The 14,688-nt window shown below is 35.0% G+C and overlaps 1 long non-coding RNA gene across 1 annotated transcript; it reads left to right on the top strand.

The window, feature by feature from the left end:
* The first annotated feature begins 5,627 nt into the window (after positions 1-5,627).
* LOC112797829 (uncharacterized) lies at positions 5,628-9,272 on the top strand. Its single transcript, XR_003199875.3, has 7 exons — positions 5,628-6,521; positions 6,677-7,118; positions 7,380-7,615; positions 7,747-7,892; positions 8,189-8,289; positions 8,385-8,437; positions 8,680-9,272. It is a non-coding gene; the product is annotated as an uncharacterized lncRNA (long non-coding RNA).
* The last annotated feature ends 5,416 nt before the right edge of the window (positions 9,273-14,688 follow it).

Below are 14,688 nucleotides of genomic sequence, written 5' to 3' on the forward strand. Positions count from 1 at the left end.
TGTGGAAAAGCCCTCCCAAAACCAATTAGGAACTACACTAGATATTTGAGCTTGTGAAATATCCAATTGCTCAATATTCACTTGGGTCTGAAGCCATCTTGGAAAGTTGAACCCCAAATTGCAAGAAGCCAAGTTAACGAAAATTAAATTGAAAGGGGGAACCCATTTGGCGCTAAGATTAAAAACCAACGCATTATGAGACAAATCCAAAGAGTGAAGATTGGAAAGTCTTGAGAAATGAGCTTCAGATATCAAACCATGAAATAAGTTATTTCCAAGGCTTAAAGCAAATAAGTTGGATAGTTGTCCAATACCCTCATGTATGGTTCCATTTAATCTGTTATTATCAAGATGTAACTCTTGCAAAGATGAAAGATGTGAGAGGTCAGGCATCATCCCTGTAATTTCATTCCGTCCCAAATCCAAGATTTGTAACGGTTTATGAGCACAACGAGAAAATTCTCCAATATATTCATGAAACTCCCCTGTCAACTTGTTGTTGGATAGGTCTAGGTTTGCCAAATTACAACTATGAAACAAGGATACAAGTATTTGGCCTTTGAACTCATTATTTGCAAGATTGCACATGCTTAATGGAATGTTACCATGAAAATGATTTGAATGTAAGCTAAGTACAAGTAGCTTTGGAATATTATCTCCAATCCAGCTTGGTATTGCTCCTGACAACTTATTACCTGCAACATCAAAAACTTGTAGTTGTGTGCAATTATGCAAGGATGATGGTATCTTTCCTGAAAAATCATTGCCTTCAAAGTGTATTGACTGGATATTTCTTAAGGATCCCAGAGATTTTGGCATATTTCCATAAAACTGATTATTGGATAAATCTAGGACGACCAATAACTCAAAACCCCTCCAACAATCCGAAAGTTCTCCTCTAAGGTTGTTGTTTGACAAATCCATAAATCCCATGGATTCGGTCGAGTTTGCGCATAAAAGAGGATTTGCAATTGAAAATCTGTTATTGGACAAAAATATATGTGAAGCAGTTGAAAGGAACGCTGGAATTGGGCCTTCAAATAAATTGAAGCTCAAATCAATTGAAAGACGATATTCAATAGCTGGTAGATTTGGGTCTTCAATTTTTCCTCGAAAACGGTTGTGAGAAATATTGAAATAAAACATATGAGGAAGGGGTTCCCAAAACCAATTAGGAACAGTGCTAGAAATTCCAGCACAGGAGATATCCAAATACTCAATCTTCGTTTGGGTATGAAGCCATGTTGGAAAGTTAGGTCCCAACTTGCAAGAGGCCAAATAAATGATAGTTAAATTGAAAGGGGGAATCCAATCGACGCTAACATTAAAAGCCAATGCATTATGAGACAAATCCAAAGTGTCAAGATTGGAAAGTCTTGAGAAATGAGCTTCAGTTATCAAACCTGTCAGGAAGTTATTTCCAAGGCTTAGCTCAGTTAAGTTGGATAGTTGTCCAATACCTTCATGTATGCTTCCATTTAATCTGTTGTTACCAAGTCGTAACTGTTCCAAAGATTGAAGCTGAGAGAGGTCAGGCACCATCCCCGTAATTTCATTCCATCCCATATCCAAGATTCGCAAGGGTTTTTGAGCACAACGAGAATACTCTCGAATATATTCATGGAACTCCCCTGTCAAGTTGTTGTTGGATAGGTCAAGGTATGCCAAATTACAACTATGAAACAAGGATAGAGGTATTTGGCCTTTGAGCTCATTATTTGCAATATTTAACTCCTCAAGGGAGCTCAACTTGTCCCATAATGTTTCTGGAATGGTTCCTGTTAAACCATTATGATTCATTCTGAGAGTAACAAGGCTACGAGTGGAATTCATTAACCATGGGAATATGAAGGATGCGTCCCTTAGAGAGTTGTAAGAGATATCCACATATGAGAGAGAAGTGGAGAAATTAGCAGGGGATGCAAGTGATGAAGTGGGCATGGAATCAACAAGATTGCAACCATTCAAGTCTAAATATTGAAGATGAGAAAGGCTACTCACTTGTTGTTGCCAATTGCTGGCACCACTGAGATTCACCCTACCAAGCGAAAGATAGCTCAGGATTGAAAGTTCAGGTAGCCATTGTAAATCAGAACTTACTGACATGGTATTGTCCCAGGAATCAAGGTCAAGATACTGCAAAGGGGAAATATTTTTGAATTGACTAGGAATGGTTCCGGTGAATGCATTTGCACTTAGATCAAGATGTTCCAAGGATAAGAGATTTCCAAGCTGAGGAGGCATTGTTCCGTTAAGTTCATTATGACTAAGATCCAAATATGTCAAGGATGACATATTTGTGACTTGAAGAGGAAATCCTCCAACCAGATAATTGAAACTAAGATCAAGATACACTAAATGGGATAGATTTGAGAACTGAGAAGGGATTTGTTGCGGATCTTCAAAATGATTCGCTCTAAGATCAACATACTCGAGGAAGAGAAGATTTCCCAGTTGAGGGGGTATTTTTCCAGCGAAGGAACAAAAAGAGAGATCGAGGTGTGTTAAAATGGTTAAAGAGCCAATGAAAGGAGGGATGGATGTGGTGAGAGTAAAAGAATTACCACTAAGGTCCAAATACTTCAAATGATATAACTCACTGAGTGATGGGCTTATTATGGATCGAAGAGTGTAATCATCAGCATGAAGATCAAGCATCACAACGTGGCCTGTGTGGTTGCTGCACTTGACGCCTTCCCAGTTACAACACTCCTTCTGGTGGTCCCCATCTCCCCATGAAGACAGCCAATCATCATCCGTGGCATTGAAGCCACGTTTGAGAGAAAGCAGAGCTTGCCTTTCACTCTCAATGCACTTCCCACTTGCCACCACCACTGCACCGCTCGTCCATGCAAGTAGCTGCACCATCAACACCGCATAAACTACACCATTCATCATCATCATTCCAACCACACAATATTTCAAGTTAAGTTGTGGTATCATATCATATCATATGTGTGTTCAACAAGCTAAGGACATATTACCAATTTATAACCAACTGATTCAAATTATATTTCTCACTGAACAATCAACACATTGGTGTGGAAGGGGACATACATAACTTGTCAAGTGTGGGCCAAATGCTTCCACTCACTCAACGTACTCTATGCTCCGATGACCTATTCACTTAACAAGTCTACTTAATATATTTATATATATGAATTAATTTTATGTGCAAAATTATATACATAATTTATTTAGGCATAAATGGATGTGATTTTAAAATAAAACACCACAACCCCATTTTTATACACTTGTTTTAAGGTTTTTCATGGAAAGTATGGTACACATTAAACAGTTTTATACTAAAAAATTCCAAGGTGAAGTCTTTTTTTGGTGACTGGAAATAACATAAAGAAAAAGGACCTAAAAGAAAGAGTAAGACTCCTCTCTAATAATAATGTCTAAACTATTAGAGGGTAGCAACCACTCCAAGTACACCTGCTTGTTAAAAGCAGCAGACTTAGCCATTAAATCAGCCACTCTATTTGTTATGCGCTGAATGAGTACTACTGTAACTGTCCAATTACGCTGGAACATCTCTTTAATTTTGTCAAGCAGATCAAAGTCAGTCCTAATCATGCTTGTTGTGTCTCACGAAACAAGAAGAAACGCATCAAGATTATCAGTTTCACATATGACCTCTTTGCACTCGCAATCCCAAGCCATAACAAGCCCTCTCCAAATAGCATGAAGTTCACAACAGAGAACACTAGAAAGAGGCATACTTACAGAACAACCTTTTATCCAAATTCCCATGCTGTCTCTAATAATACACCCAAAGCCAGCTAATTGTTCATTTTCAAAAACGCTTGCATCGCAGTTCACTTTATAGACATTTATCGGAGGTGGTTCCCAATTATATTGCAAAGATGAAGGAGTAATATGTTTTTGGGTGGTAATGACATTGGAGAAATCTCGAGCAGCATATTTAGCCAAGTGAACAATTTTCTCCCTACTCCATGGATCATCTTGATGGAATATGTCATTGTTCCTATCCCTCCAAATCCACCAAAAGGCCGCTGCAAAGAGGAACTCATTTTTGTTGAGGTTAGAACGAATCCAAGACACAAAATCCAAACCAGAATCTACAGCGGTCATTCCCAAGTTTAAGCTAATCCAAATCTGATGAGCTTTTCGGCAAGTCCTAAAACAATGGTCAATATCCTCTAGAGTAAGATAACATCTCTGACAAAAATTAGAAGTAGCAAGACCTCTTTGAAATCGGTAGCTAGCCGTGGGAACTCCGTTGTTGAGGCAAAGCCAGAGTAGACACTTTATCTTTTCCGGTATTCTCCTCACCACCAGCCACCACCATAAACGAATAACTCAAATGAATTTGAAGATTAGGGCAGCACACAAAATGACGTGACGTCGTTTTGAGTGACAGGAACTTATGTGCCCATTTTTAAAAAGCTCAATCCCACTAACGTGCCACGTGGGACACTGTGATGCCAGGTAAGCAAAGGGAGAGCCACGTCAGCCTTTTCCGTTGGGTCTGACGGTGGCTTATGGACGGAGGGACTGATTCGTCTAATTTTTAAGGACGTCAGGGACTTAAAAGTATTTTTCAATGGTTAGAGACTAAAATGTCTACGGGATAAAAAGTCAGGGACTAATTTGTCCTTTTTTCTAAAATTTATTGTTTGGTTATCAATTAGTCATCAATATTTAAAAGTGTAGACTAAAATTATATTATTAAATTATTAGACTAAAGAAATCGAATTAATAACTAAAAGTGATAGTAAAAAATAACAAATATTGATGAGCTTTGAGTATTTCTTTTTTTAAAATACCATTTATATACATATTCTAAAATATATATGAAGTATTATTTCTTCGTGCATTTTGGGCAAGAAAAAGTGCCTCTTTATCTCTTTCAGCTGGTTGTGGACTTGCGTGGATATTTCAAACTAAAGGTAGCAAATAAATGAGAGAATTTTAAAGTTGAAGGTGACATAATGTTTGTGCATTTTGGACAAAAACTCGTGACATTCATCTCGACTAATTTTATGTCAATTTTTCGTATTCAACACGAATATACCTTCGTATAAGTTTTCTCAACAAATTGGAGAAAATAATACACTTGGAATTCTAACAATTCTAAACCATTCTTGATTGCATGTAAATTTACCTCACGATGCAGATTAGGAATATTCATAGTAATTTTAATTTAGTAAAACAATTAACATAATTATGAAGATTCTCATGCTATTCTTGTTTCATTGTATTTAGATAATTAGTCATGTAAGTAAATAGAACGAAAATGCAATAAAGTGATCCTCAGATGATTTAGCTAAATTTCAAAAATAAAAAATAGGTCGTATAAACAAAGAAGAAAACCAATATACAGCAACTTCGAAAAATATAGAAAAACAACATACAATAGGATCAGAAGCACCATTGTTAAAATGAAATTTTCTTTATCTGTTTTTTAGGGTCACCAAGACCATCATATGGCATTAAAGTCATAGGTAAAGCAAAATTTATGAGCAATTGGAAGTTCATGAATTATGACATCAGTTGTGAAGGGCCCAACAATATTTTGCCCTTCAGTTTGTGGTGGAAGAAGATTGTGTTCCATCCTGGTGTTTTAGATACATGAGTTGGATTGGATTTTCCTTCCTATCTTCATCTTATCCATTCTCATTATTCTCATTGTGTTCATTATTCTCTATCCGAGCATTGGTGAGCTCGGCTAGCTGAATTGCTATCCGTCGGTTTTTAACAGTTATACGTTGATTTGTCTATTATAACTCAATTATCATACGTAAAAGCGCGGATGGAGTTGGAGAAGATTGATTATCTGTCATGGTTAATAAAAAATTGGAACGCAAAAAAAATTTAATTCTTCAGTCTTACAGTAGACACCAAATGTTCTAGAAATGAAATAGAACTTGGAGTATAGCTCGGCCAATCCTGCAACTCAGCTTAGTAATGCCACAATATCACGAACTATATCTCGGGTGAATAGAGCAGAAGAATGTAAGTATCTATAAAAAGTACTCTGACTGTCAATTAGTATTTTAGAGAGTAATTATAAAACTGAGAAAATGAGTTTGTGTGTATCTCTTTCCTTGTTCTTCATGTTTTTTATAATTTGTTTATACCTTGTGATATGGCGGTTACGAATATGTCATAACTCGGTGCGCGTTATAGTTCGGTTAAACGAGCTATAAATCGTCCGAACAGTACCTACAATCCTAACGTCCGATCTTATGACGCAATGATCGAATACGTTACAAATCTTCTACAAACTGAGATAATCACACCAAATGTAACTGACGAGAACCTCGGAATGTATAAAAAGAAGGTAAAGTATTTTCTTCCAAGATAACTAAGATATAATAGTGACTTAAGCATTGGAGTACCTTTACAGGTACACTCCCCCTCTCCTCCTTGCTCACAAGTCACACCTTACTAAAAGAAAAGCTCGGACAAGCGAGATTCATAGTTTGGTACTGAAGGTAACAGCTCAGCAATCTATCATTGAGAGCCGACTTATCCTCCAGAACGTTCAGGCAAGAACACCTTGTGACCGTTTATGGGTTATAATATTTCATAATAGAAGGCATAAAGACTTAGTCGTCCGTTATGATATTGATGATGTTTTAGTTTTGATACCTGATTTATATAACGACCGTAACCGAGTTACAACTATGGTTCTGAAAATCAGATCGGATTAACTAGTCGAACCGATTCAACAGCAAACTGACAGCATTAACAGTCCGATTAGATACACAAAACTATTGAAACAAAAATCGGTAAAAACTGCCAAATCGGCCAGGAATTAGTCGGTTGGACTGGACTAGAAACCGGTTAATTCGAAGAAAACGGCATAGTTTTGGCTTAAACGGCTCTGAAATCACATCACTCGACCATACTCCCTTTTAGTCTTCACTCTTCACATATCTCTTCCAATCCTAACTGCTGCTGTCGCTGGTCCGTCGATTCACTGCCATCGTCCGTCTGTCGAGCTCAGCCGTTGTTTGTTCGTGTAGCCTCTGCCCTCAAGTAGTCTCCAACCCCTGCTCTCTTTTTCCGCAAGCTCTCGGCCCATCTGTCATCTTCATCTTCTCGCCGTTGTCTGCATTTTCTCACTGTCGTCTGGTCGGAAGGTCAGTGACTCAGTCGCTTGTTCTTCACTTGTTCTTCGTTTTTTTTTTTAAATTTTGTATGCTCTATGGTTCGAAGCTTGTAGTTGTATTTTTAATTTTTGGTGCATGATTACGGGTCTGTCTAATTAGATTGATAATAAATTTAATGGTTTATATTTAATCTATAAATAATTTATTAAAATTTATACTAAAAGACAACAAGTTTTAATATTTTAACTTTGCCCCAACAATAAAATCTAAATTTGCTAATCCTCGTTTCAGTTCCTGAAAGAACTTCCCAAAAAAATCTATCATCTCATGGAAGACCACCGTCATAGAAGACAGCCGCTTCTTCCTCTTCCCTCTTCCGCACCAGGTGCCTCCATGAAGCTACTCGATTTCTCGATTTCATCCAAATTCTTGCGATTATGTTTTGCCAGAAACTTTGTCGTTGAAGGCCACGCCTCCTTCTGTGCCGGCGACAGAAGGGGATGATTTGATGACCCCTTAGTCCATAGGTTAGAAAGTTGCAACCTTTTTGGTTTCTTTTGTGGGAAGTGAATGGTTCTTTTGCATGCATGTGAGTATTAGATAATGAATCTTTGGTAGAATTTGGAGTCAGTTTTGTGTTGAATTTTGTTAATTTTAGGTGAGGATGCGGTAGATGGAGAAAAATCAAGTGCTGCGGCGGCTTTGGCGGCGGCTGCTGCTGCGGGCCGAATGAAGAAGCCGTCAGTGAAATCGAAATCAGGACCTAAGACAGCATGGCGGAAGCTCCTTTCTCAGTGTTCTCAGGTTTGGTTCTTCGCTGTGAATTGGGTGTGCAAATTTTTTGACGTCTTTTTTGTCTCTTGGAGTACTTTAATGGTTTTTGCATTATGGAATTGGAATGCATGGTTAAAGTTGATCTATTGGAGTGATTTTAACGGATATTGAACTGCTTTGTCTTGAAATTTTGCACTTGATCTGCAAATTTGAATGATTGGTTGATTTTGCAAGATACGTTCTGCATTATGGGAACTGATGACTCAAGTTTAAAAAAATACTTCTAATGCTGCATATTATGACTTCAGCATATTCTTGCTTTTCAGATGATTAACCTGTTACAAGCAATTATGAAAACTCCTCATTGTATGTGTTGGAACGGTTATTACCAAGAATTGGACTTCCAGACAAGATTATAGTGAAGGATGTAAGAACATTATATGTAAATCGTGATTTTAACTTTTAAGTTCATCAAATTTGGCTTTTATTAGATTCATTTTTTACTTTTTGCTAAACTTGTAGGATGGTGCTTTTGTTGATTCATGAACTATGGTTGTGGGCGGTGCCAATTATGGGTGAGGGATTCTTTAATATTTCAGTTTATGTTTGTTGTGCTGCTAGCTGATGTAAATATAGGTTTAGGAACTAATAGATGTATTGGGTATATATTTTGTTGTGCTCATGCAAATGAAAATATGTATTTTTGTCATTGTAAAATACCTCACTAGGTGGTGGATATATCACCTGAAAATATGTATTTTTGTCATTGTGAAATACCTCACTAGGTGGTGGATATATCACCATTTTGTTTGTGCAGTTAGCATGTGTGGCTTGTAAAATATTCTCCAAGACTATTCTCAAAACTGGCTCCCTTCAAATTCTATCATTGAGAAAAACCCGGCTTTCTTCAACACTAGAGACATTGTCATCTTGAAGATTATTCCCGGCTTCCCTATTCTTACCAAGGTGAATTACATGCGTTCTTTTACTTCCATTGAAGCTAGGCAATCCATTCGATCACAATCCAAGAGATTCAAGAGTACCATGACACACTGATTGATATAGAGAGCAGCCTCAATGAGCTTCATCAAGTGTTCTTGGACATGACTGTTTTGGTCCAATCACAAGGTAAGCAACTCAATGACATACAGAGCCACGAGTCAAGAGCCAATTCGTACGTTTGCCGTGGGTCTGGCAGTTTCAGTTTGCAAGGAAGCACCAGAAGAATACCGGAAGTCCATCTTCATTGCCATCATAATATTGATTTATTATATTAATTATAGTCCTTCTTATTGATCATTATCATATTTACCTTTTGAATTTCTGTTCATGTATATGTTACACTCTAAAATTCTTCCAAACCATCTGATAATAAATTTCAGGCGCATGAACTAAAGTTTAGCAGATAAATATAGTTTTGCTTTAATTAATGGGATATTGATTGGTGGCTATGAACAAATTGGACTAATTCAAAACCTTTCCCTTTTCAAGATTGAGACTTTCATGTTCATGGTCTAGAAGGTTATACTTGTAGTGAAATAAGAGTGGCAAAGTTTGCAAATGAAATAGTACAACACTAATTTTGCTTATAAGTGAACAGTTGAATAGTAACACTAAAATCTTTGAGGATCAAGAAAAGCTGAAAGTTTCCACCTCAAACCATCAAAGAAGAGAAGCAATTAAAAATAGGAATATATTACCAATGCATCAACCAACTGTTTAAACGTATTATTTATTCACTGTAAACACTATTTGCATCTCTTTTTATATATTATAACTAGAGTGAGACTTATAAATAGATTTTAATAAATGTTATATTAAAAATATTTTAGAGAACATATTATAAATAGATTTCGAAAAATGACTTCGATTCAAATTAGTTTTTTTCTTCCTTTACAAAATTTGCATTCAAATTCTAATATGAGAGGTAACATGTGCCCAATGACTTGGATCAAAGATTTGCAATATGAAATAATGTAAGAGAGAAAATAAAATAAAATTACAGCAGTAACACCTTTGAGAAAACGCCAACATAAAAGACTAAAATTAGTATTAATATAGGAACTGAAGTATATAGGTAGGTATGTGACAGCACTGTACTATACCAAGACAGGCTGGTGGTCATTAGTAGATGTTGCATTTGCATAAGCGGTCTGCACTATACCAAGACAGGCTTCGTGGTTGTTCTTTGTACCTTCTTTCTCATTAAGAATGCTTAGTTGCTCTCGAATAAACAAGGCAATCAGAGAAAGTATCCCCATCAACAAGATCAATTGCTCCACTGCTTAGTTGAAAGAGCTAAAGAAGTTGCCTTCTTGAAAGGGTATCAATCCAAACAACACTTAAGCTTTTGCGCAATAAAAGAGCTTCCATTGAAAGCAGCTGAATTGCTACATCTAAGGTAACTTAACCTGTCTTTCAATCATGAGCTAAAGAAGTTGCCTTCTGCAATAACTAATTTGCTTAATTGGCAAATTTCAAATTTTAACGGATGTGATACTCTTTAGAAACTGCTAAAAAGTGTAGGAAAATTAATTTGCAATAAGTAATTTGCTTAATTTTGCACTGCTGTGAAAGAAGCTGTTTCTTTAAAATTTAAAATAATTTTTAAAAAATTAGCTGATTTTCTAACATTACTCAAATCTAAAACACTCACTTTACATGCACTTGCTTAGTCAACCAGTAAAATGCAACAGTTCATAATAAGCTTTAAGCAAAATGATACTACTAAAATCCAAATTAAAAGCCAAGGGCATATATATGCATGTGCCTAATAAATATGATATATAATCATGTATCAGAATTTAGGTCATTTTTCTTATTTCACAGTGACATAGTCATTTCATTTTACTGCCGCACATGTTCTCAAATATAATGTAACACTAATCAACAAGCATTCAAAGGTTTCCTTGAGTCAGTTGTTAAACTCATAATAGAACCATAAATGTAAACAAACAGTAGAGCAATTTTCAATCTAAACTCAACAACTCCGCTGTTGTAGCCTCCAAAAGTAATGAAAGAAAAAACACAACATCAAATAGCTAGAACTCATAACTTGTTCAATACTTCTATAAATAGTTATTGTTGTTATTCTGTGTCTGGTTGTTGTTGTTGCTTTTGCTTCAGCTTCTGGTTAATTTTGGGGAAAAAAGGAGAAGGGTATTTTCGTTCGAAAAACGATTTTAAAATTAAGTTAAGCTTTCGGGATCATTTTATAGGCAAAAAAAATCAAAGATAAAAAAAATCTTTGACCTCTATATTAAGATCAAAACCGTACTTAACCCTAATTATGGAAAATACAATTGCAATTTGCAATTGCTTATGCAATCATTGTCGCTGCATTATGTCATGCAGCCCACAATTTAAAACCAAGAATAAGAGAATAAATTTTTTGACCTTTTAAAAATATTGATTTAATTTATTTGTTAATATGAAAAAAATTATATACATGCATTTATTTTATTTTTTTTGTTTGCACCAGGATATCCATCAAGCCAAAAGCCCAATGACTAATCTCTCGGGTACTGCAGAGGCAAAATGGGTGACCCTCCCAAGCAAGCTCCATTCCCATCCTCCAGTGAGTATCGAACCCGGGAAAGATGGTTAAGGGACACAGACCCTCATCCATCTGTGCCAACTTGCGTTGGTATATACATGCATTTAATTGTGCATAATTGTTATATTAACAAATATAAGTAAATAGTTATTTTCAAACTTTACTTATTAAATAGTTATCTAAATATCTCATTCAGGTCTACTATACATATAAGTCTTTTTGGCATATAAGTTCATACAAATTAGCTTAAATCTAACAAATTAAAAACAACTCTCAGTTTAGATTGCGTGTAAACACGCGCTTCTCCAACTCTGGAATAGCGCAAAACCCATTATGACAAACAGTTCTTCTCCCTTAATCAAAACCGCAACACTCAAAATTCAAACAAAGATAAAAATCTAAAAAAATTTTCAAAATCGTCGCGAAAAGTGAAGGAAGTTTCGAAGCTGAATTCAAAAAGAATTATGAGAAAATAAAATAAAAAGATAAAGAAGAAGCATCAGAAGATGAAGAGGAGGAAGAAGAAGAGTTTTGAATTATGCAAAACTTATCAGTAAAAAAACACCGAAAATTCTTAAACAATACACATAAATATCTTAGTTTTACACCAAATTTGCTACAAATACACAAAAATATTTCCTTTAATGCTACACTTTTTCTCATTTTTTTCTTTTAGTTGAATGAATATAAGTTTATCCTCTTTCAAGTAATTTTGCAGCATTATGTGTTTTTTTTTTTGTTTGATTTTTTTTGTTTTTATTATTGTTAAGAGAGTAAAACAAAAAGAAAAAGATGAATAAGAAAAAAAAAGATGATGGTGATGGTGATGAAAAAAAAAGAAGAAGAAGCAACAAAAGATGAGAAGGAAGAAGAGGAAGAGTTTTAAATTATTCAGAACTTATAAGTACAAAAATACCAAAAATTCTTAAATAATACACATAAATATCTTAGTTTTACACTGAAATTTGCTGCAAATACACAAAAATATTTTTTTTAATGCTATATTTTTTCTTCTTTTCTTCCTATTTCTTTCTTTCTTTTAGTTGAATGAATGTAGGTTCATTATCTTCCAAGTAATTTTGTAGTACTATGTGTTTTTTCTTCTTCTTTGTTTGATTTCTTTTGTTTTTATTCTTGATAAGAGAGTAAAATAAGAAGAAACTTGAAAAGGTAAAACAAAAAGAAAAAGATGAATAAGAAAAAAAAAAGATGATGATGATGAAAAAGAAAAAGAAAAAGAAGAAGCAACAAAAGATGAGGAAGAGGGAGAATAAGAATTTTGAATTATGCAAAACTTATTAATACACATACATTGAAAATTCTTAACAATACACATAAATATCTTAGTTTTACACTGAAATAGTGAAATTTGTTACAAATACACAAAAATATTTTCTTTAATGCAAAACTCCTACATTACATTCAATTCAAACCATCAACGATGAACATCAATTTTCACTAACAAAAACAACATTATTTACCTATAGAATCATAAACTACTAACAAAAATATTAACTAGAATCGAACCACACCTCAGCCACTTGATTGGATTCAAAACAATAATCCACTTCGCTCTGGCTCAATTGACAATCTGAACTTGAATCATTCATTGTCTTCAACAACGAGATAACTGTTTAAAATTGATTTCAGATCTTGATTTTAAAAATGTAGAGAATGAAAAAAATTACAAAAAATGAAAAAAGGGAACGCAGAGAACGAACGAAGAGAAACGCAGAGATGGAAGAGAACGTAGATTGAAAACGCTGAGAAAATTCGAAAATAGAAACGAAATCCTTTCCAAAAAGACAGTTATATATTCACGCATTTGATTAAAAGGTTAGTTAGATAGTGGCGCATGAGGTGAATTAGGTTAAAGAGACTTCTATGTACTTGTATAAAAAATGACTTGTATGCGGAGAATAATTATGATTAAATGAGTTTATACTATAAATACACCAAAATTATAGTTAATTTAAATAACAAATCTATTGGACCTTTTAGATTTGTTCCAAGGCTAATACTATTTGTCATTATGTCTATATTCCCAAAAGTTTAAACCGAGAAGATAATATAAATAGTTATATCTCTAACATATCTTTTTAAATTAGAGCATGTTGAGTTAAGAAATTAACTAAATTTATTAGTGATGACAAACATTATTTTTGGCAAAATAAATAATTAGAGTTGTTTAATTAACAAGTATACATTGCTAATTATTTATGTTATGCTGCAGGCCACAATTCAATTTAAGCAGCTCAATTTGAATGAAAAGCAAAACAAGGCTAATGGGCTGAATAGTAAGTAAAGACAAGTCCAAGTCATTCATCTCAAACGAAATTCATCAAAGAAGCATAGCAAGGCACCACGGGCTGAAGTATAGAAGAACCCGATCCAAGCTCGAAATTGTTTTTCAATTTCCCACCATCTTGCTCCAACCAAAGCAACGTTCCTCTCCTCTCTAATCAAGTCACATCAAGACTTCAGAAAAGTAAGAAAGAGAAAGAGAGAAAAAGCTTCCTTCATAAGCTAGTAACCAAAGAAGCAAGAGAGAGAGAGTTAAAGCTTGAAGCACAGAAGCTAAAACAGAAATTCCAAGCTAAATCAAGCTTAAGAAAGGTAATCCATCTCATCTTGCATGCATCAGATCTTCATCCTTTCTTTCTAACTCTCTGCTCTATCCGAAAATGGTATTCAAGGAAAAAGTTGATCTCTGTTCTTCACTGCTACAAATCCACGGTCACAAGAGATTATTGGAGACCAAGTTGCATCTCTATGGTTCAGATTTGGTTGACCATTGGAAGACAATTTCGGTTACTCCTTCATGGCTTTCGGTCAAATTAAAAAAGTCAGAAGCAAAGGTTCTACTTTGATGTTTGAGAAGAAAAAGGGAGCTTGTGGGTTGGTGAAGCTCAAGGCTCAAGGTGTTGACCTTGGAAGAAGAACCAAGGAACATGCAAGGAGATAAAAAGAAGCTGGCTGTTCACTCAGGGGCAAGGAGAGAAAACCAGAGTGTGAGAACAGTGTTCTGTTAGAAAGTTCATCTACTTGGATAATGCTTTCTTTCAAAGAAACATTTGGCCAATACTGAAGAACTCAAGCTGAGGTCTGTGAATCTGGTTTTGCACATAGCAAAGAGGCTGCTGATGAAGTCAATCTCCTTCATGTTTTAATGATTGTAATGTACTTTTCTAAGCTTATCTTTCTGTAATTTCTTGAGAGAAAAGGCAGTGTGAGAAAGCTTGAGAAAAAGCCGTGAGTGGAAAAAGGCTG

This window comes from Arachis hypogaea, chromosome 4, assembly GCF_003086295.3.
Source record: "Arachis hypogaea cultivar Tifrunner chromosome 4, arahy.Tifrunner.gnm2.J5K5, whole genome shotgun sequence".
NCBI classification, from domain to species: Eukaryota; Viridiplantae; Streptophyta; class Magnoliopsida; order Fabales; family Fabaceae; genus Arachis; species Arachis hypogaea.